The 21,217-nt window shown below is 37.2% G+C and overlaps 1 protein-coding gene across 5 annotated transcripts in view; it reads left to right on the top strand.

Moving 5' to 3' along the window:
• The window catches only part of ELF1 (E74 like ETS transcription factor 1), a 103,387-nt gene that overhangs the window by 12,484 nt on the left and 69,686 nt on the right, over nt 1-21,217 (top strand). For 3 of the 5 annotated variants that reach the window (XM_021697918.2, XM_021697920.2, XM_021697916.2), the window contains exons 1-2: nt 15,761-15,832; nt 20,981-21,098. The gene's annotated coding sequence lies outside the window, so the exon portion shown is untranslated. Of the gene's footprint in view, nt 1-15,760; nt 15,833-20,980; nt 21,099-21,217 lie in introns of those variants that run through there. The other 2 variants (XM_021697917.2, XM_021697919.2) reach the window with 2 other exon arrangements.

The following is a 21,217-nucleotide window of genomic DNA, read 5'->3' as shown; positions in this document are numbered from 1 at the left end:
GCGCCCAATTTTTCTGTTAGAATGTTTGATTCAACAACAGTAGTTTTCCCCCCATATTTTACTACACAGATTTTTAAACATACAGCAAAGATGAAATTTTGCTCATGTATCTGCCACTTAGACTTTATCATTAACATTTTATAATATTTGCCTTATCATAATTTACTCTTTTATCTAAAGTAAATTGCAGGTATTAGTACATTTCCATCTGAATACTTTAGCATGCTTAGTATTGACCAATGTTTGTTTAGTTATTTTTTTCTCTTGAGGTAAAATTTATATAAAATTAAATGCATGAATCTTTTTACTTTGTTTTATTTTTTAAAGATTTTATTTATTTGTCAGAGAGAGAAGAAAGAGAGCGCACAAGCAGGGGAAGTGGGAGGCAGAGGGAGAAGCAGGCTCCCTGCTGAGCAAGGAGCCCAATGAGGGGGACTCTATCCCAAGACCTTGGGATCATGACCTAAGCCGAAGGCAGACGCTTAACTGCTTAACCAGCTAAGCCACCCAGGCATCCCTAAATGTTTTATTTTAATTTAAAACAGAATTGGAAGGGGCGCCTGGGTGGCTCAGTCGTTAAGTGTCTGAGTTCGGCTTGGTTCGTGATCCCAGGGTCCTGGGATTCAGTCCTGCATCGGGCTCACTGCTCCACCGGAAGTCTGCTTGTCCCTTTTCCTGTGCCCTGTTCATGCTTTCTGTCTCTCTTTCAAATAAATAAAATCTTGGAAAAAAATTAAAATAAAACAAAACAGAATTGGGTGTTCATTGGTCAAGATTTTTTAATGTGAGAACACACACACACACACACACACACACGGGGAGGGGAGGCAGAGGGAAAGAACCTCAAGCAGACTCTGTGCTGAGTGTGGAGCCTGACGCAGGGCTGGATCCTGACCCTGATCTCATGACCTGAGCTGAAATCAAGTCGGATGCTTAACCGACTGAGCGACCCAGGCCCCCCATTGATCAAGATTTTGATAAAGAGACCAAGGTTTCTGTCAGAGTGAGCCCACTGAGGCAGCTCCACGTTGTAGGGTCTTTCTTACACACCCACAAGATGTTGCCTAATAGTTCTAGTTTTGATTTTGTAAGTGGAGCATGAACTTTATTTTTTGTAAGTATTTGTGGAGTTTCAGTGTATGTATTTGGCTGTGGAAGCCAAACCCAAGACTAGCTTTTGTTTTGTTTTCTTTTTTTTATAGGACTTTTGGTCACATTTTCTCCTTCTTTTTCCTTTGCCTTAGCTTTGGTTATAGTGGTTTTAAATTTTTAGTAGTCAGATGTCATCCTTTTCCTTATCTTTTTACTGCCATTTGTGTCATACATAGGAAGACATTTCTTACCAAATAATATACAGATGTTTATATTTTCTTCTGGTGCTTTTCCTTTTTTTACATTTGAGTATCTAGTTGGAATAATGTGGTATAGGGATTTTTTTTTTAAAAAGATTAACAGTGGTTTGAGATCATTAGCAAATACTGTCTAATGAACAGTCTTCCCTTCTGTGTGTCTTTTTCTGCAACAAAATAGAATTTAATGTTTTTATTGATGCCATTTTTTAAATAAAGATTTAATTTTTAAGTAATCTCTACACCAGTGTGGGGCTTGAACTCACAACCCAAGGTCAAGAGTTGCATGCTCCGCTGACTGAGCCAGCCAGGTGTCCCTGATGTCATTTTTATTATAATCTATGTTTGTATATAGTATCTGCTCTCTGTTTTTGAAAGTATCAGATGTCTTTTTTTTTTTTTAATTGGGCTCCATTCTGGGCTTGAACTCACAAACCTGAGATCAAGACCTTAGCTGAGAGGAAGAGTCAGATGCTTAACTGACTGAGCCAGCCAGGCACCCCAAGAGTATTAGATGTCTTTTTAAAAAATACCCTATTCTATTTAATCTCTCTATTCTTACATTTAGATACTTGAGATAATTTATTGCCCACAGGCATATTGTTTTTCACTATTTTGTTTTTTAAGGTTTCATCACTTACATATTGTTTCTTTCAGCTGAACTTTAGCAGAGTCTTGAAGAATGGGGAGAAAGGATAGTGGGGAAACAGTAACAAGAGTCAAGGCAGGAGAGGTTGGGAAGTCCTGGGGACTTATTTCTCTAATTTGTAATTGTCTGAATTCTTAATCTGTAAAGCAGATTATACATGTTTATTTTAGTATCCTTAAATTTGGGAAATGTCTCTTAAGGTGGTTCAAACTAAATTCGAAAGTTCAAAATATTTATGAGATTTTTAAAGTTTGGGATGTTATTGAAATGGCATAGGATTCTACAGTGAGAATGGTTTTTAATCCTGGCTTTAAAGGAGCAAGTCATAATTTTTGAGCACCTGTGTGTATCCTCTGTTTTATTCTTTCTTATGTTTGGGTGATTCTTCAGATCAGAGCTGACTCAGCTGGGGCGAGATACATAATCTCAGGTGGCTTCACTCACATGGCTGGGGGCCTCTCTGTGTAGTTCTCATACCTTACTGGTGGCAGGAGGGATCCCAGCAGCAAGAAGGTAAGCCCCTGTGTTCTTATACTTTTTAGACCTGTGCTCGTGTTTTGTTATTATTCCACTGGCCAGAGCATATCACTTGGCCTAGCCCATATTTAAGTGATGGAGAAGTAGACTGTGCTTCTTGATGGGAGAAGAGGCAGAGTCATATTTCAAACTGAGAAGTCTGAACAACTTAGTACCTATTACTACAGTGGTTTACCACAGGAAGTAAAGGAGTTAGCTACCTGGATATCTAACAGAAAAGCCTCCCTGGCAGAAGAGACTGTGCACAGACCTAGAGGGGAAGAATGCTTGATATGTTCCTGGGATAGCAAGGAGAGGTCAGTGGGACTAGAAGAGAGGGAGCGAGCAAGAAGTAGTAGGAGATACAGTCATAGAGGTTCGGGCCAGGGTAGGATCTTGTCCTTGTAAGCTGTTATGAAGACTTACTTTTTTGTGTGAAAAGAGGAGCTAAGGCGTTTTAAAGAGGAGTTTTAAAGTAGGAGAGTGATAGAATCTGACTTGTGTTTTTAAATAGATTACTGCTGGCTACTGCTTTGAGACTAGATTGTAGGGAAAGAAGAAGAGAAGCAGGAGGGCTCCTTAGACTACTACAGGGATGCAGATAAGAGCGGACAACAGCTGGCCGCACGATAGTAACAATGAAGTGGATTGATTCTCGGATTCTATATATGTTTTGAAGATTGAGCCTACAGGATTTTTTGACATATTGGATATGACTTTAGGACAGAAAGACGAATCGGTAGCCAAGGTTTTGGTGTGAGCAGCTAGGAGTATTCACTCTCCACCAGGACAACTGGAGAAAACTGGGTAGAGTAGGTTTTGGAGAAAAGACCAGGAGTTCAGGTTTGGATCTGTTAAATTTGAGAAGACTATGACATTTGAATGGAGGTGTCAAGTTGGACAGAAGAGTCGAGTTCAGGAGCAACACCTGGAGATAGAAATTGGAGAACATTGGGGGGTACTGAGGTGGCTCAGTTGGTTAAGTGTCTGACTCTTGGTCTCAGCTCAGATCTTGATCTCAGGGTCTTGATCTCGAGGTTGTGAGTTCAGGCCCCACGTTGGGCTCCAAGCTGGGTGTGGAACCTACCTAAAAAAGAGAGAGAGAGAAAAAAAAGAGAAATTTGAGAACATTGAATGAAATACTGAGAGCGTTATGTATGTCTAAGAAGTATTTCTTGAAATGACTATAAGTTTAAAATACTTTTAAGTTTTAAAAGTTTCATTTGTACCAGTGGTATGGTTTGAAGTAGGGAAGAAGAGCGGCAGAGCATCCTTTATGATGATAGTAAACTGTGAGTTTAAAGAAGTCATTAATTGTTCCATCTGTTCAGTATTACGAAACATGAAAGCCTCTAGGCTAAATATCTTATTTGAATATTCCTTTTTACTGAAACATTTACCAGTTTGTTTCTAATTAGGGAAGTTTATTGACCGAAGGCTGTGTAAGTAAAGGCCTGAAAGGGACAGAAGACCAAAAGTTGAGGAAAAGAACCATGATTGGATAATCAGTCCTACTCTCTTAGAGAGTTTTTCTTTTTTGTTCACTCCTTTGCTCTCTGTGTCTGTCTCTCTCCCTTTACTCATTGTCTATTAACATAATGAGATGTTCAGGTATAAGCACGGGGACTAACCCAGAAACTGTTCTCTCTCAACAAATGTAAAGCTTACTGCTCCAGCCTTGATCACCAGACAGGGCTGCCAGACCAAGCCTTGGCCAACCTATTCATAGATCCGGACTGTTCAGGAAAGTGAAGAAGAGGCCTTGCTTTTTGTGTAATTTAGACCTATACAGAAATGATCTGAGAATGGTTTGGCTTGTGTGGAAAAGAAGAAAACAGATTTATCATTGAGCCAATATTTAGTTCAACTTCCAAATGTTTTCATTCAGCAAATATTTATTACAGAACTGTTGTCGGTCAGGAATGCTATCAGGCTAAACTAAATGACCAGTGAGACCTATAAACAAATGATTAAAAAAAAAAAGAACCCAAACTCTGTGTTCTTCACCAGATATTCCAGCAGAGTGGGCAGGAGGAGTTATGAAAGAAATCAATTCACCTTTAGGTCCTCAAAACCTATCAGAGTGCTTTGCACATTTTAACAATGCATAAGTGTATAATAGGTGAGTGCATAAGCAATGCGATTCATGCATCTGTTAGATAATTTACAACATACAGAGGGAGGTACAAAGGAGAAAGTGACCATTTCTTCCTTGTAGTGATGGAGAGAAGGGCTTTGCAGGAAATTCACTGGGTAGGGAAGGCCTGCAAATGTGGAGTTAGAAAGCACAACATGCTCTGAATAAGTTCAGCAAAGCTGGATTGTGGGGTGTATGTTGGGAGGTGGGAAGGCCACAAGTGAGGCTACTATAGGGTAGACCAAAATCAAGATGCAAAAGTATCTTGTATTAGGGGGCACCTGGGTAGCTCAGTCGGTTAAGTGTCCGAGTCTTGATCTCAGCTCAGGTCTTGATCTCAGAGTTGTGAGCTCAAGCCCCACGTGAAGCTCCACACTCAGCCACTTAAAAAAAAATCTTGTATTGGAATTTATTCTGTGGGTACTACAAGGCTATTGAAAGTTTTTTTAAACAGGAATATTAAGAGGTAGAATTCATGAGACATTCTTAAAAAAAACGCATTCTTGAATTGGGAAGTCAGATGTTGACAGAATTTTTAAAGTTATAAACATATATACTGGAAGTAAGCACAGCTAACAAGTCATATCATTTATGGTAGAATCTGTTTTATCCCTTTCAGATAACATATATGATCTTAGTGTAGGTACAACCTAAACTAGATCATTAAACTTACACTAAGGTATTCAAAATATGCAGGATGGCGTTGGTTGGTTTTTGGAAGAGAAAGAACATATTTTTGCTTTATGAAATTATTGCAAACATTACTTTTTCTTTTTCTTAAAAATTCTATTTATTTCTTTATTTATTTTAGAGAGAGTGTGCATGCAAGTGCGATGGGGAGGGGTAGAGGGAAAGAGAATCTCAAATCTCTGATGGTTTCTTTTCTTTTTTGACTGACATTTTAGAGTACTGGTCAGGTATTTTGTAGAATGTCCTTCAATTTGATTTTGTCTTCTCTTTTCTGATGATTATGGACTGAAGTAATGACTTTTGGGCTTTTGGTGTTTAAAAAAATTGTTTTATTTTCATTTTTATTTTTTATTTAAAAAATTTTTTTAAAGATAGAAAGAATGATCAGGGGGAGGGGCAGAGGGAGAGAAAGGGGAAGCAGACTCCCCGCTGAGCAGGGAGTCTGATGGGCTCAATCCCAGAAACCTGAGATCATGACCTGAGCCAAAACCAAGAGTCAGATGCTTAATCAGCTGAGCTACCCAGGTGCCCCTCATTTTCACTTTTAAAACTATAAAATTGCCCTTTTTTTTCACCATACAGTTCTATGAGTTCTAACACGTGTATAAATTTGTGTAGCCACCACTATAATCAGGAAATAGAACAATTCCATCACCCCTCAAAACTCCGCCATGTTCTCCTGTTATAGGTCACACCCTACCCCCTAATCCGTGCCCCTATAACCACTGATAAGTTCTTCATCGTTGTAGATTGGTGTCTTAGAGAATGTCATGTAATGGAATCATAGAGTATGTAACCTTTGACATTAGCTTCTTAGACTCATCATAATGCTTTTGAGAGTCCTCTAAGTTGTGTTTATCAATAGTTCATTCCATTTTATTGCTGAGTATGAATGTACTACTAGAATGTTTATCTCTTCCCCTCCCCCCCCCTTTTTGATAAGTATTTAAGAAATATCATATGTCCTCCTGGCACTGTAATAAGCAATTTAAGTGAATTTTTTGTGAAACAGGGATTATCGTTTTCCCCTTTACAGAAGTAAAAACATAGGCATGGAGTTAAAGTAGCCCTAGGTCATACAACTAATTAATAGTGGACTTGGGACCCAAACCTAGGTCACCTACTCTAAAGCCCATGCTTTTGGACTACATGGCAAGTTGCTAATGTGAGTTTTTTCATTTCTGTTTTGACCAGCAGTATAATTAAGAACAATTGAAGTTCTTGTTTCTTTAACATATTATAAAGTTCCCCTTCTTTTTGTTTATATTTAGTTTTTATTAAAGAGCAAATATAATAGAACTATAATTTTTTTCATGTTGCTGGTTTATAATCTTTGGGGCTAAGCATTCTGTGATTCAGTTTTTTTTTTTTTATGTTATGTTAATCACCATACATTACATCATTAGTTTTTGATGTAGTGTTCCATGATTCATTGTTTGCGTATAACACCCAGTGCTCCATGCAGAACGTGCTCTCTTTAAAACCCATCATCAGGGGCGCCTGGGTGGCTCAGATGGTTAAGCGTCTGCCTTCGGCTCAGGTCATGATCCCGGGGTCCTGGGATCGAGTCCCGCATCGGGCTCCCTGCTGGGCGGGGCGCCTGCTTCTCTCCCTCTGCCTCTGCCTCTCTCTCTCTCTCTCTCTCTGACTTTCATGAATAAATAAAAAAATAAATAAATAAATAAAACCCATCATCAGGCTAACTCATCCCCCCACCCCCCTCCCCAACTGGAGGGTATTATGCTGAGCGAAGTAAGTCAGAGAAAGACATGTATCATACGACCTCACTGATACGAGGAATTCTTAATCTCAGGAAACAAAGTGAGGGTTGCTGGAGTGGTGGGTGGTGGGAGGGATGGGGTGGCTGGCTCTGTGATTCAGTTCTAAAGCAGAAAGTCAAGCCAAATAAATCATCAGTCCACAAGCAATTCTGAATTAACATTGAGTACATCTGTTTATGAGAATTAAAGCCATAATACTAAGCTTTTTCTTAATCTCCTTGTAAACAGGATCTTTAATTTGTGTTATAGATAAATAATATTGTATAAAAATAAACATAGTCTAAATTAGGCTAGTTTAAAATAAGAGGTTTGCCTTCTATCATATCTTAAATTTTACTAAGATTTCTTTCTTTCTTTTTTTTTTTTTTTAGAGCTTGGAGGTTTTGGGGTATTTGAGATGAGTTTTTTGCACTTGTGCTAAAAGCCCATTTACTTAAATATCCTCCTGTCATAGGATAAAAATGTTCCCGGAATATTAGTATAGGCTTTCTTGTGTTTTTAAAAATATCTTATTAGTGAACAGAAATAAGTATAATTGGGTTTTGGGGAAACTTACAAAATTTCCACTCATTCTGCCTATCTGGTAATTTTATGTATTACTTTCAGTAAACTAAAATTTTGATGAGGAGACTTCTTTCTTAAGTGTGGCCTTCGTGTGATATTTGTTCTCTGTTCCTCAAACACTATTCAGAGGACTTGGAGAGGCTACAAAATCATAAAACATCAGAACTGAAGTGGGTCTTCGACATGACCAGATCTCTGGGCTCTCCCAGTATTTGACAAGAAAGGAAATGGAGTCCCCAGCAGTAGTGTGTCCACAGTGATGGTTGGTCGTACCAGCTGCATGGTGTGGTTCCTGCCCTCAGACAGGTTACCAGTTTATCCGTGTGGAGATGGACTTGTACAAAATTAACTGCGGTACAAAGTGGAATGTTCTTGGCAGTAGAAAGGGTACTGCTTTTCTTAAACAAGCCCTCCCCTCCCCCCTCAGATCTTTTCTTGACTCATTCACTCTACACAATTACTTTCTATTTAGTTTCTCACCTTTCATTCTCTGTTAAACAGTCTCTAATCAGATGTTTTGTCTTTTTTTTTTTTTTTTTTTTTTTACCTCTGCCACAATATGAAAACTCTTCTTTCAGAATTCATAGTGACGTTCATGTTGCTAAATTCTGCTGGGGTTTTTTTTTTTTTTTTTCCTCCCCTCCTTAGACCTCATTTTATTTGATCTGTCCTCAGCATTTGGCACAATTGCTCAGTCCCTTTTGGAAACACTTTCACTCAAATTCCAGGGTAATACCTTATTTGCCTTGTTTTCCTGTGACATTTTTGAGTCCTCCTTCTTAGGCTTCTCTGCTAGCTTTACCTCAGCTCCCCCACCTCTAAATATTAGAGGGTCCCGGGGATCTGTCATTGTTACTTTTCTAGCTGTAGCTTTAATATCAGATACACATTTATATCATGTATATGTTAATGACTTCAGTTTATATATCCAGCCCATACTCCTGCCCTGGGGTTTAGGACTATGTCTGCAACTCCAGGACAATATATCCAATTTGACATCTCCACTTGGAACATCTCAAACTTAATGAGTTCAAAACTCAGCTCTTGGGGCTCTGGGTGGCTCAGTTGGTTAAGGATCCCACTCTGGATTTCAGCTCAGGTCATGATCTCAGGCTCGTGGGATCGATCCCCAAGTCGGGCTCCCCGTTCAGTGTCGAGTCTGCTTAAGATTCTCTCTCTTGCTCTCCCTCTTCTTTCCCCCCCACTTGCGTGCGCACTCTCTCTCTGAAATAAATAAATCTTTTTTTTTTTTAAGATTTTATTTATTTATTTGGCAGAGAGAGCACAAGCAGGGGGTAGTGGCAGAGGGAGAAGGAGAAGCAGACGTTTGAGCCACCCAGGCGCCCCTAAATAAATAAATCTTAAACAAAACAAAACCTGAACTCCTGATATTTCCACACCCCAAACCATCATCATCTGTAGTCTTTCCTCTCTCAGTTTGGGCAACTGCAGTCTCTCAGTTGCCAAAAATGGAGTTTTGAAGCCTTTCTTTCCCCACCGACTCTTTTCCATCCATTTAGAAATTTTGTTGGATATTCCTCAAAAACACAGCCATAATTTGATCACATCTTCCTCTTAGGCTGCCTCCTTTGTCTAAGTCATTATCGTCTTCTCTGGGTTATTGCATTAACTTCTCCTTGCTTCCGTCCTTGCCCGGTTGCAGTGTGTTTTCAACACAGCAGTCAAATCTTATGACTCATATGATGAAAACTGTCCAACTATTAAATCTCTAAACAGTGAGGCTCTCCCAACAGTTTTTAGTATTCTTCCTTCTATTACTCTTCTCTTTACTTTCTTTACTTGACCCACACTGGCCTCGTTGCTTTCCTTGAACATTTCAGGCAAGCTCCCTGTTAGAGTCTTTCTCTGGCTTACAGGCTTTCTCTGTCTAGAATGTTCTTAAGATAGCTCTGCGTGGCTAGAGGTCTTCACTCAACCTGGCAAAGTAAATCCTCTGTAGCTAGTCTGTCCAAAATGTCATATTCTCCTCTTTGCTGTCTTGTTTTTTCCTTCTTTGTCCTAATTACCAGCATAGTGTATCTTTTATTTATATATTTTATTTATAATTAACATGCTCTATATTTAGTTTGTAATGTTTATCACTTTCCGTTGCTTAGAATATATGCACCATGTGGGTAGGGATCATTTATTAACAGTGAGTCTCTTGCTATATGGCAAGGGCCTAGAACGATGCCTGACACATAGTAGGTGCTCAGTAAATATTCGTTAAATAATGAATACCTAGGAGTACCTCAGATCAGTCATTAACTTGATATTGGGCAAGTCAGTTCTCTCTGTAGATCTGCTTTCCCTATTTTTGAAATGAATTTGGGTTGGATCTGTATTTTTAGGCTTTCTTAAAACAACAAGGACTTAAATGTATGCAACATGAACGTCACTGTGAATTCTGAAAGAAGAGTTTTCATATTGTGGCAGAGGTAAAAAAAACTTGAAGATTTTTCTAAGAATTCAACTGCTTAACAGAAGTTTGAAAACCATGGTACCAGGTTTTTATTTTGTTTCTAGGGAATCAAAGTTTGTTAGTTTGTTTCTTTTTTAGCCACAAGTGATAACCACATCAGTTCACATTGTTTTTTAATAAGGAAGATTTCTCTGATAGCAGAGTGCAAGGTGAATTGGAAGGTAGGCAGTCGGTGGTAGGGAAAGGAACAGTTAGGATGTTGTTGTGATATTATTTTTCTACAGTATGATGCAGTAGCAAAGAAGGACCTTATGTTTCACTCTAACTCAATATAAAAAATAGAGGATTGCCTCTCCACAACATTTAGAGATTTTTGAATAGTAAGGTAACAAGTGTCTTTTTGAGTGGCTGTTGTGTGAGGACCACTATTTTTTGTTTGTTTTCTTTATTTATTTGAGAGAGAGAGAGAGTGAGAGAATGAGCTGTGGGAAGGAGCAGAGGGAGAGAGAGAAGCCGACTCCCTGCTCTGAGTAGGGAGCCTGATGACAAGGGGCTTGATCTTGGGATCCTGAGATCATGACCTGAGCCAAAGGAAACCGTTTAACCGACTGAACCATCCAGATGCCCCACTAACTATTTTAGATTCTAGGTTATATAGTAGCAGAGCAGTGGTTCTCATGTGCCTGGCACTACCCATACTATTGAATCTGTTTCAAGAGTAGGCATGAAGCTCCTTTAGGTAATTCAGAGGTACATCCCTCCTTACAGTCCACTAAAGTAAAAGATACATTGTCTTTAATACTGAATTTGTAATTTAATTGTAAGAGATAGAATATCATGTTTATATGAAAGTTGAGATTGCAGTCAGCATATTACTGGGGAGCATAATAAAGGATATAATTGTTCAATCAGTTCTTGGTTACTTTTGACAAGATAGGAAAGAATAACACCCAAAATAATACCTACAGTATCACCTTGTAACACAGGTAGCTACATGAATTCTGCAACATCAAATCATGGGCCAAATCACATCTTTAAAAAATATTTCAGTGCATAGTAAAATCCTGGTACGCTGTAATTTTCCCTCAATGAACTATTCTAGAAAAGTTATGTATTCATGTTTCTGAGTTTCTGCTGTGTTTTGGGCCCCGTCTTACTGATAGGAATACATTAGTAAGCAAAACCAGCTAAAGCCATGGCCCCTTTTGACTTTGGTATGCCTCTTAAAACACTCAGACACTTGTCCAGGAGGATGTTCCTTATGGATAGGTCCTAGTAATCTGTTTGCAGAAGCAGGGAAGGAGGCCTTGGTTTAACCAAGCTAGTGATAAATAATAGAGAATTCACTATCTGTCTGACATTTAAGCTCACATTTGGAAATGCACGTTATTCAGAACCTGGGATGATACTTTGAGAGTTGTTGACATCAATAAAATTAATTCTTTCCAACTGAAGTATTTGTAACACTGAATCTCATTCTTTTAAATTTTATTTTTATATTTGAGTAGTAGAGAATAGTGATTTTGGTCATTTATCATTTTAATGGTTTGATCTTTGCTTCTTCCATCTCTAGTAACGATAGCATGTTGGCTGCTGAACAAGGGGACAGATTCAAAGCAAGCCTTTTTTTTAAGCCCAGCTTTCCTAGATATGAACATTAGACTGTTCTTTATTTTCAGGTACTAGAAGTTTTCAGATTTGAGTTCAAAGAGAAGCAGTCACAATAAAAGGGAAGAAGAGAGTCCTCACTTACACAGTAAATTCCTTTTGCAAGTTCTATTTTAAAGAAAGAACAGGGTCTTAACTTTAGTTGGCATTCAATTCCCTCAATTGACCTAATCTTGCTCAGCTAATAGTTAAAATATAAATGCTGAAAATTCCTCCAGGCAGCCATGAAAACTTTATATTAAGGTATATACTGACTTGATATATACCTGATTTTACAAATAAACATATTCACAGTATGTACAGGTACATTATATTTGCATCACAAGCCTAAGATGCCACATTTTATTTATGTAAAAGTTTAGAGATTTACTTAAACTTTCTCATCCTGAAGCATTTGATACTGACTGCTTCTGTGAAGCATAATAACAGTTAATGTTTATAAAGTACTTACTTGTACCCAGTAGAATATTAATAACTGTATTATGCATGAACTAGATTTCTTTTTAGTCAGGTTTACTGAGATACTGTTTATACACAGTGTATAGTTCTGATTTTTGACAATATATATAGGTCATGGAACCAATATCACAATCACTATTCAGAATGCTTCCATCACCCCAGTTTCTTTGTTCCCCTTTGTAGTCAGTCCCTTCCCCACATTCCTAACCCCTGACAACCACTGGTAGGAATTCTGCCCTTTTTGTTTTGCCTTTTCCAGAATGTCACATAAGTAGAATCATACAGTATATATTTTGAGTCTGGCTTATTTCACTCCCTAATGCTTTTAGATCCATCCATGTGGTACCTGTATTTCAGAAGTTCATACCTTTATATTGCTAATAGCATTCCATTGTATGGATATACCACAATGTGTCTAACCATTCTCCAGTTAATGGACATTTGGGCTTCCAGTATTTGGTGATTTTGACTAAAACTGCCATAAATATTTAAGTAGAAGTTTTTTTATAGACCTATATTTTCATTTCCTTGGGCATATATCTAGGATTGAGACTGCTGGATTGTCTAATAAGTATATGTGTATCTTTACAAGAAACTGCTAAACTGTTCTCCAAATAGGCTGTACCATTTGCATTCTCACCAACACTGTATGAAAGGTATAGTCGCGCTGTATCCTCTCTAGCACTTGGTATTGTCAGGTTTTTTGTTTGTTTGTTTGTTTGTTTTTAAGTTTTTCTCCTGGTATTGTGACTTTAATTTGGATTTTCCTGTTGAGTAAGGATGTTGAGATTTTTTCCTGTGTTTATCTGCCATCTGTATCTCTTTTTGGTGAAGAGTCTATTCAGATCGTTTGACCATTTTTTTAAAAACTAGTTTGTTATGTTTGAGTTATTAAAGTTTTTTTTATTAAGCATAATAATACATGCACTGGTTTTAATGCTCATAATACTCCTCTGAGGTGGGTACTTATTAGCCTAAATCACAGATAAAAAAGTTAGGCCACAGGATTGTTAATATAGCCCAGGAACACACAGCTAATAGGTAGCATAGCTGGGATTTACACCCAAGCATATTGACTCTAGAACCTGTGCTGAACTGTTTGCCAATTTTTGTGTGTGTGTGGAGATTGATTTCTTGGGGCTGTGACTATAACCAGGATCCAGTTTCTGTAGGTGGTAATTCTTACAGGGACACCCCTGAGCAAAGGGACAGTATATTGTAATAGCAACTCTGGAATCATTCCCTAGGAACAGCTAGGATATTTGTTGCTGTTGAAGAAGGGTAATTATTTTCACTTTATGTCTCTTACTTCACTTCTACATACTGGTGGTCAAAAGTACTTCTTTTCAATTACTTTTCCAAATATCTGCCATTATCAAGTAATGAGGTACTTTATATAAATGGATTTTCTGAATAGCAGAAGCTTCTCTTTTTTTATGTATCCATGCTTCATAAGAGATTTCCCACACTTGTTATTCCCTTTGTCTTTTAAAGACCTTTATCATAATAATGCTGACTTCAAGGCACTTACTGTTTGGTGATACATTTAGGAAGCACATAGAACTTACTGACCGTATAGGATGGCTTCAGGTTTCAGGACTTTTAAAGTTATATTTAGGGGCGCCTGGGTGGCTCAGTTGTTAAGCATCTGCCTTTGGCTCAGGTCATGGTCCCTGGGATCGAGCCCCGCATCGGGCTCCGTGCTCAGTGGGAAGCCTGCTTCTCCCTCTCCCACTCCCCCTGCTTGTGTTCCCTCTCTTGCTGTGTCTCTCTCTGTCAAATAAATAAAATCTTAAAAAAAAAAAAAGTTATATTTATTTGTAGTTTTATAGGTTTTTAGTTTAGTTTTCTCTCATTATCCACTTTCTCATTTGTTTGTTCTGACATCATCCTTCACTATTCCCTCTTTCACCCTTATAACTTCTATTTCTAATTAGCTAAAAGATAATCAAATTATTGGGCTTACATGGATATGGTCTAAAATAAATTTCAGCTCTGGGAAACAACTTGGGAGTTTTCCAGTGAACATCCCCTGTGACTGTTCAAAGGACCTTTATTTCTTGTTTGGGATCCAAATAGTCATTCTAAATAAATGAACTCTAAAGTAAGCTAACCATGACGTTTGACAGTAGAGAAAGTGATGTGTTTTTCTCTTTAACATAATTTTTTATTAACAATTTATTAAACCATGGGGATTATCTTAGTAAAAAGGTAAATCAAACAGTGTTCAGCAGAGTGGAATAAATAGGCACTTAATGGGCAGAAAGTCGGTTCACTATCATTATGTTTTGTAGCAGTTTGTAAAGTTCTGTCTGAGTCAGTGACAGCTTGTCCTCTCAGCTGTGCCTCTAGTAAGGCGGAGTAATTACTTCCAAGTAATTAACTAAAGGAAGAAAACCTTGCCAAATCCTATTTACTTTTTGTAAAATATTAAGATGAAGGCTAGCTAGTGAGTAGCACTTTATCATGTAAAGCACTGTTGAAAGTGCTTAATGCTTTCAAGCCATTTTGACCAATTTAAGCTCTTACTTAGAATAAATTAATAAATATTCACCCAGGGGACAGGCTGAGTAGTTGTACTAACATTGCAGCTGCTTGGGCACCTTGTCAGATGTATGAGGACTCGGAGAGCAAAGCTTTGCTGTCTTTCATTGGCAGCCTTAGGACCAACCATGTATGGTGCAACATGGTGCCTGGCACGTGGTAGGCTTTTATTTGTGGAAAATTTTGTTTAAAAGGTGAAGAAAACTGTGACTATCGCTTGTAAGTAGTGGAATCATGAACCAGGATTGCATTGGTGATTTCTTTAAAATAGAGTTTTATAAAGCTTGCAGTTCCACTTAGAGTCACTTTGCTATATTTTAGTTTCTTACTAACCCTGGATTTGTTTTAAATTTTATAAATCAGATTAATTCATACTTACTTTTCCACTGAACTTTGAATTAGGAAATTAGAAAGTAGATTTTATGTTTAGTGAACTTGTAAATTGCATCTGATATTGTAGTTTGCTAGCTTTCCAGATTACATAGCAATATACCTCTTTCTTGTAAGGGTTAATGAGTAGCCTGGTTAGACTCACCAGCCCATTGTTACATTAAAAGCCAGAAAATTTGCTGTCTCCCTTCCATTCCCTCCCACATTGTTTATCTTTTCATAGTTTTACTTCACTTGATATATTAAGATAATTTTTAAAAGTTGAGATTTTATTTTTTAAAACAACATACAGTTTTAATTTTATTTCCTTGTAGATCCTGATTCCTTTTTGTTGTTGTTAATTTTAAATTATGGTAATTAACATGAGCTGAATAATGGTTTAATCAGGGTAGATCTTGCTCCGTGGCTCTACATCCCTCTTTTTTCTATACCTCTCCTCTGTTTTTACCTGTAGATTTGCATGTTTGACCTAGCAGAATAATTGGGTCCACAGCAACATGGGCGTGCCTCCCTTAGAAACACTTAGTTTCATGTATGACTCATAGGCTGAAGCACAGACACCACTTCCCCAATCTACAGGAGCCATTTTAACAGCATAAAACTTGCCGGACTGCTTTTTATTTTCAAGCCCAAAGGACAAAAAGAGAACAGGAATATTTGAAGGTAACTTATGATTTTGTGTGTTTGCTTCTGGCTGTTTCCTGAGCTGATAAACGGAGGGTGGCTCTTACCTGTCGAAGAACATGGCTGAATGTGTTCTTTAACTCTCTGAAAAAATGTGTGTAGTCAGTCACATGCCTGATTGCACTTAACTGCGAGGGGGAAACAAAGCTTTCAAAATCTGGAAAGTTTTAGATCTTCTTGGAAAAGCATTTTTTATGTTTTACATGATTTTTCTTTCTTTCCCTGTATGAGTTGAGAATAAAGGAGACTTTCTTTTTCATACCACAAAACAAAGTTCGGTCAAATTTTCATTTTTAAAAAATCTAATTGTATTTATGGGGATAGCCAGAAGTTAGAGTTAAGTAAACTGTACAATTCATGTGTGATACGGGAGTTAAGAAAAAAATTCAGAGGTACTGGTTCTGTTTTGGCATTTTGGTTAAAGGGAAGTCTGGGGGCAACTCAGTCATAGGTGTTGCTCATTGACTGTTCTGTCCTTTTCTTTTTTCTTAAGTTAATGAAATTATACTAAACATTAATTCTTGAAAACTAAATAGAAGTTTAAGGAAAATGAACAGTCATTTAGATAATAAGTAAAAGTGGTTATTAAATAAAGAGGAAGAAAGAACAGTTCATTTACTGTTAGAAAAAAAATAATAAAGTTTTATAATTCACACTGGAAACGTATTCTGAGAAACAACCTTAGATGCATGACTAGCTTCTGAGGAAACATGTAGTATTTCAATCTGTGTATAAAGAAAAAGTAAAGAGTACTGGCCTTCCTTCTATATTACTGTTCTTAAAATGTGTTTGAAGCAAAAAAGTAATACCTTTTGTGTGAAAGAAAAGATTGCTCAGTCTTTTCCTGGAATATTTATCATCATTGAAATTACGAAGTTCTGGCTAGTGTATATTCTGGTGTGCCTTGAAGTTCTCGGTCCTCTGAGAAGCTGGGTGCAGTAGTATTTTACTTATGAAAGCTATTTATGAAGTTAAAATTTGAATGAAAGTAAAATTTGAATGTTCAGTGATTATGAATAACATTTTTGGAAACCAAAAAGTCGTATTACTGACTATAATGATATTTAGCTAATTCTTTGGAAATTTGCTGTTGTTAACTTTGTAAGTGCTTGAAGACCTATCAGATAAAAGGGAAGGTATAAAGGCAGTTAGTTATGCTCTTGGAAAGGATCGTTACATTAACAGATCTCAATTCTGTGGTTTTGCAAGAAAGGCATAGCAGACATTTTACCAGTTCAGCTCTGAGCCATTTGCTATCATCTTGCTGGTTTAGTCAGCCTTTGAGTAAGTAGTGGTTGTATTTACTTCTACTCTGGTCTGTGTGAAAAATCTAATGAAACCTTTTTGCCTTTTTTTTTTTAAGTTTTTAAAAGCCAGTAACCCATCAGAGAAAAATCTAGTGGTACACAAATAACCAAATAGTTAAGATTTTATTTATTAAAGAGAAGTAGAAGAATTTAGTTTCTTAAAATTAAGGGGCCGTTATAATTTAAATAAAATGGTACGGGTCATATATTTCTGTCTCTTACCCATGTGACAAAGACTGAAGTGGGACTTCAAGGAGAAGGGAAGGGAAAAAAAAGCATGGAAGCAAGGGACGGCCAGAAAGACTTATTTAGTAGTCTTCTTCCCACTCTTTTCCTTTCATAAGGTTGAATATAAGTTTAAATTGAGTCATCAGAATTAAACTTAGAATTACCCATTCAAAGAACTGGAGCACTGAAAAAGACTGAAGATCGTTCAGTGGCCTCACTTTTATAGATGAAGACACAGTGGCTGGAGGGGTCTTGTGACTCGCTCAAGGTCGTGCAGCGCTTAGTGGCTGGAGCTGCTGCTCATGCTAGTCCACACTAACAAGTGATGCTTTGTTTGAAATGGGCTCTGTTTCCTTAGGAATAAATAAAACCTTAATTAAGTTGGTTGGTGATAATTTTGGTAGCAAGATGCAACCAAATGATTCTGAAAATGTGTTCAAGTTTTCTTTTTCATCAGAAGATGATGCATTTATTTAATTTCTACCACAGCTTGTTTTCATTATTATAACTTTTTCATAGTTGAAGCATTGTTTATGACATTGCTTGTTTAAAGATGGGTCTAGGGGAGATGGAAATTTAAGGAGTTGGGAATTTACTCTGAACTTGTAGATACAAAGACAGGTTTATTTTTGCCTTAGTTCTATCTCCTGTTCTTTTAGGAAGGCAAATACTGTTTTAATAAGATGTCTTATTCTTTTAAAGTGTGTGTGTGTATGTGTGTAAAACTTTGCATATGAGTTTACGAAATCTAGAAGTCTCTAAACTCTGACATTATACTCATTTTGAACTGAAACTTTCCAGAATTAGTAATCTCATTCCATTTGTTTGTCATATCTTCTACTCCTTTGAGAGTTTACTATGTATACTAGGCACTTTTAGAATCTTCTGGGCATACAAAATCTTTGTTAACTTTTTGATGTGTTTTATTGGGGTGGTTGAAATTTACTTTAGATCTGCTTTCTTTAAGTCTGAAATTTGTTTTTTTAAAATTACTTTGCATGTAACTGTTGAATCTCCTAAGTCTCCAAGTCCCCTAAGCCAATTCAGTATCAGACCCCCCACAATGTGGTTGTCGTTGTCCTAAAGAACAGACAGCACAGAAGTGGCTGGAAAACATGGGCCCTCTCCTCACAAACTTAGATTCTTTTTTTTTTTTTTTAAGATTTTATTTATTTGAGAGAGAGAGAGAGCAAGAGAGAACACAGGCAGGGCCAGGGGCAAAGGGAGAAGCAGACTCCCCACTGAGCGGTGAGCCAGACCTAGGTCTCAATCCTAGGACATTGGATTCATGACCTGAGCCAAAGGCAGACGCTTAACTGCTGAGCCCCTGAGCCACCCAGGTGCCTCACAAACTTACATTCTTACTGGGAAAACAGGGCGTGGTAGCATCGGGTTAAATAAGAATGGAACCAAACCACTGTGAAGTTACATTCAGGCTTAGACTATTTAGGTAGAGGTGAAACATGACTGAAATTTACAAGAGGGAAGAGTATGGCTCTTTAGGAATTACTAGTATTGAAGAATGAGTAGTATTTGCCTAGGTTAAGAGGAGTGTCTTCACCAATGAGAATGTAAGCTCTTTGAGGTCAGAGATGTTTTATTTTTTCTGTCTTTTTGAACCATTGACAAAAGTACGGAGCACATACGAATACAGTTACGATTTGCTGCATCAAAACCTCGGCTACTCAGTTGGGCAGATTCTGCTAAAGTTAGGGGTGGCAAACCTTTAAAAGGCATGTGGCCCTCAGCTTCGTCTGTCTGATGTCTGTACATCATAACCATTCAAAGAAAAAATGAACACCTACCTGGTAGTATATGTTTTAAAGCAGTAATTTTCAACCTTTGGTGTAACAGAGAATCACCTGGTTCCAACCCTGAGATTCTGATTCATTGGGCCTAGGGTTTGGTTTATCAGTCAGCATTTTTAATAATTACCCTAGATGATTGTGGTGCAAGTGCTTGTAGGCCACACTTTCAGAAAAAGAGTACAGGTTTAGGAAGAGCAATCAGTTACTTAGCAGTTTAATATTTGAATTTTTAAGCAACAGGGATATTTTGAAGCCTGCAGCCTCTGGTAAGTCAAGAAAGTGACTGTGGAGTAGTTTATTATCAATATTGGAACTTATTCAGCCTCTTCTCCCTACCCCAGTTATTCCTTTTTTTATTCCATTTTTTGCTATTCTGTGTCTTTAAGCTTTGTGGCTCTCCCTTTTTCTGCTTCTCTAATTCTGCTTTTCCTCCTGTCACACCCAAACCCACCACTATATTGACCACAGTAAATAATTAAGCTAATTATTTTTTTTCCAAATGTAGTTAGCCTATTCTTTATCTCAGTGAACCATCACTCTCCCAGTGTTAGTTTTTTTAGTACCATCTGGTACTTCATGGCCTTCTCTTCATTCCCTTATCCTTGGGTTTCTAGGCAAAACATTCCCTTCCTGATTTAAGGTAGCATTTATAGCCTTTGAAAATCCTTTTCTCCTGGGAAATAAACTTTTATTATTGGCAGTTGTTTGAGTCTGGGAAAGAGGTTTTTTTGTTTTGTTTTTAAGAACCATGTAATGCTTGGTTATGATTTTTGAGGTTTCTTTGGACATTTAACTCCATTACTGATTACATATTTGTACCTTATATTATATCCCATCTAATGGAACATAGGCGGTCACAGACTCCTGTAGGGATGGGAAGAACAGTCCATCAGTTGGATGGTCTGAAAATAATTACTGTTTCCGTTGTTTGGCCAGAATATTTTGTTCCTCTTCAAGGTAGCAGGAACTAGTATGACTTTACAAGATAAAAAGTCATGTAAAGTTCATTATCTGTGTGATGGATGCCCAGTCATATAGTGGGCCTTGTGTTTGTGCAAAGTTGTATAATTAAAAAAAAATCTAAGTTAAGGAAAATTTCTTATTTTTTGTGTTTTGGAAAACAGTCCTATGAACAGTGAAACTAAAACTATAAATATGAGGTGTTGAATTAATAACTTTATGTATCTTATTTTTTTAAATCAAAGTACTAAATGGAAGCTTATATTGTAATGGGGCTTTTCATTCTCTTTTTTGTTTTAAAACTGAAATGTACATGTAGGAGAATCTATAAAACATATACAGTTTGAATATAATTACAAAGTGTTTACCTGTTACACAGATAACCTAGGTTAAGAAGTAGGCCCCTTATGTTAGAAATCCCCCACTGCTGCCCCATGTTTGTTTCTTCTTAAAAATAATTACTATACTGACTTTTGTGATAACCTTTTCATTAAATTTTTACCCCTTTGAACTTCATGTAAATGGAATCACAGCGTATATATTCTGTAGTGTCTTGCTTTCATTCAACTCTGCGAGATTTATCTTAATTTTAATTGCCATGTTTTACTCCATTGTCTGTCTAGACCAGAATGTATTTACTGTCTTTTGTTGATGACATTAGATTATTTCCAGTTTGGGAACATTCTTGCACACGGTTCATGGAACATATGTGCAAGAGTTCTCTAAGGCAGTATCATCACATTGAGGTATGAGAGTTGTTTACAAAGAGTGTGGAGAGAATGGATAGTTCAAGATAATTTAGAGTTCTTCATTATCTTTCGTAGGAACAGATGCCTGACATTGATGCCTTCTTACCCATTCAGCATCTTACTATGGTGTATTGTCCTGGGGGGGTAAAATCCTCGAGGACCCTAAACAGATGGGCAATTGATGCATTTCAGAGTAAGTTTTAGACATCAACATATTTGACCACTAAACACTTTAACCTGCGTGTCATTTATTAACTAAAGTTATTTCAAACAATTTTGAATTAAATTTTTAATAGAAGAAATACAGTATAG

Source organism: Neomonachus schauinslandi, chromosome 3, assembly GCF_002201575.2.
Source record: "Neomonachus schauinslandi chromosome 3, ASM220157v2, whole genome shotgun sequence".
NCBI classification, from domain to species: Eukaryota; Metazoa; Chordata; class Mammalia; order Carnivora; family Phocidae; genus Neomonachus; species Neomonachus schauinslandi.
Note: the sequence above shows the minus strand (reverse complement) of the source record. Positions and strands in the feature narration are given on the sequence as shown.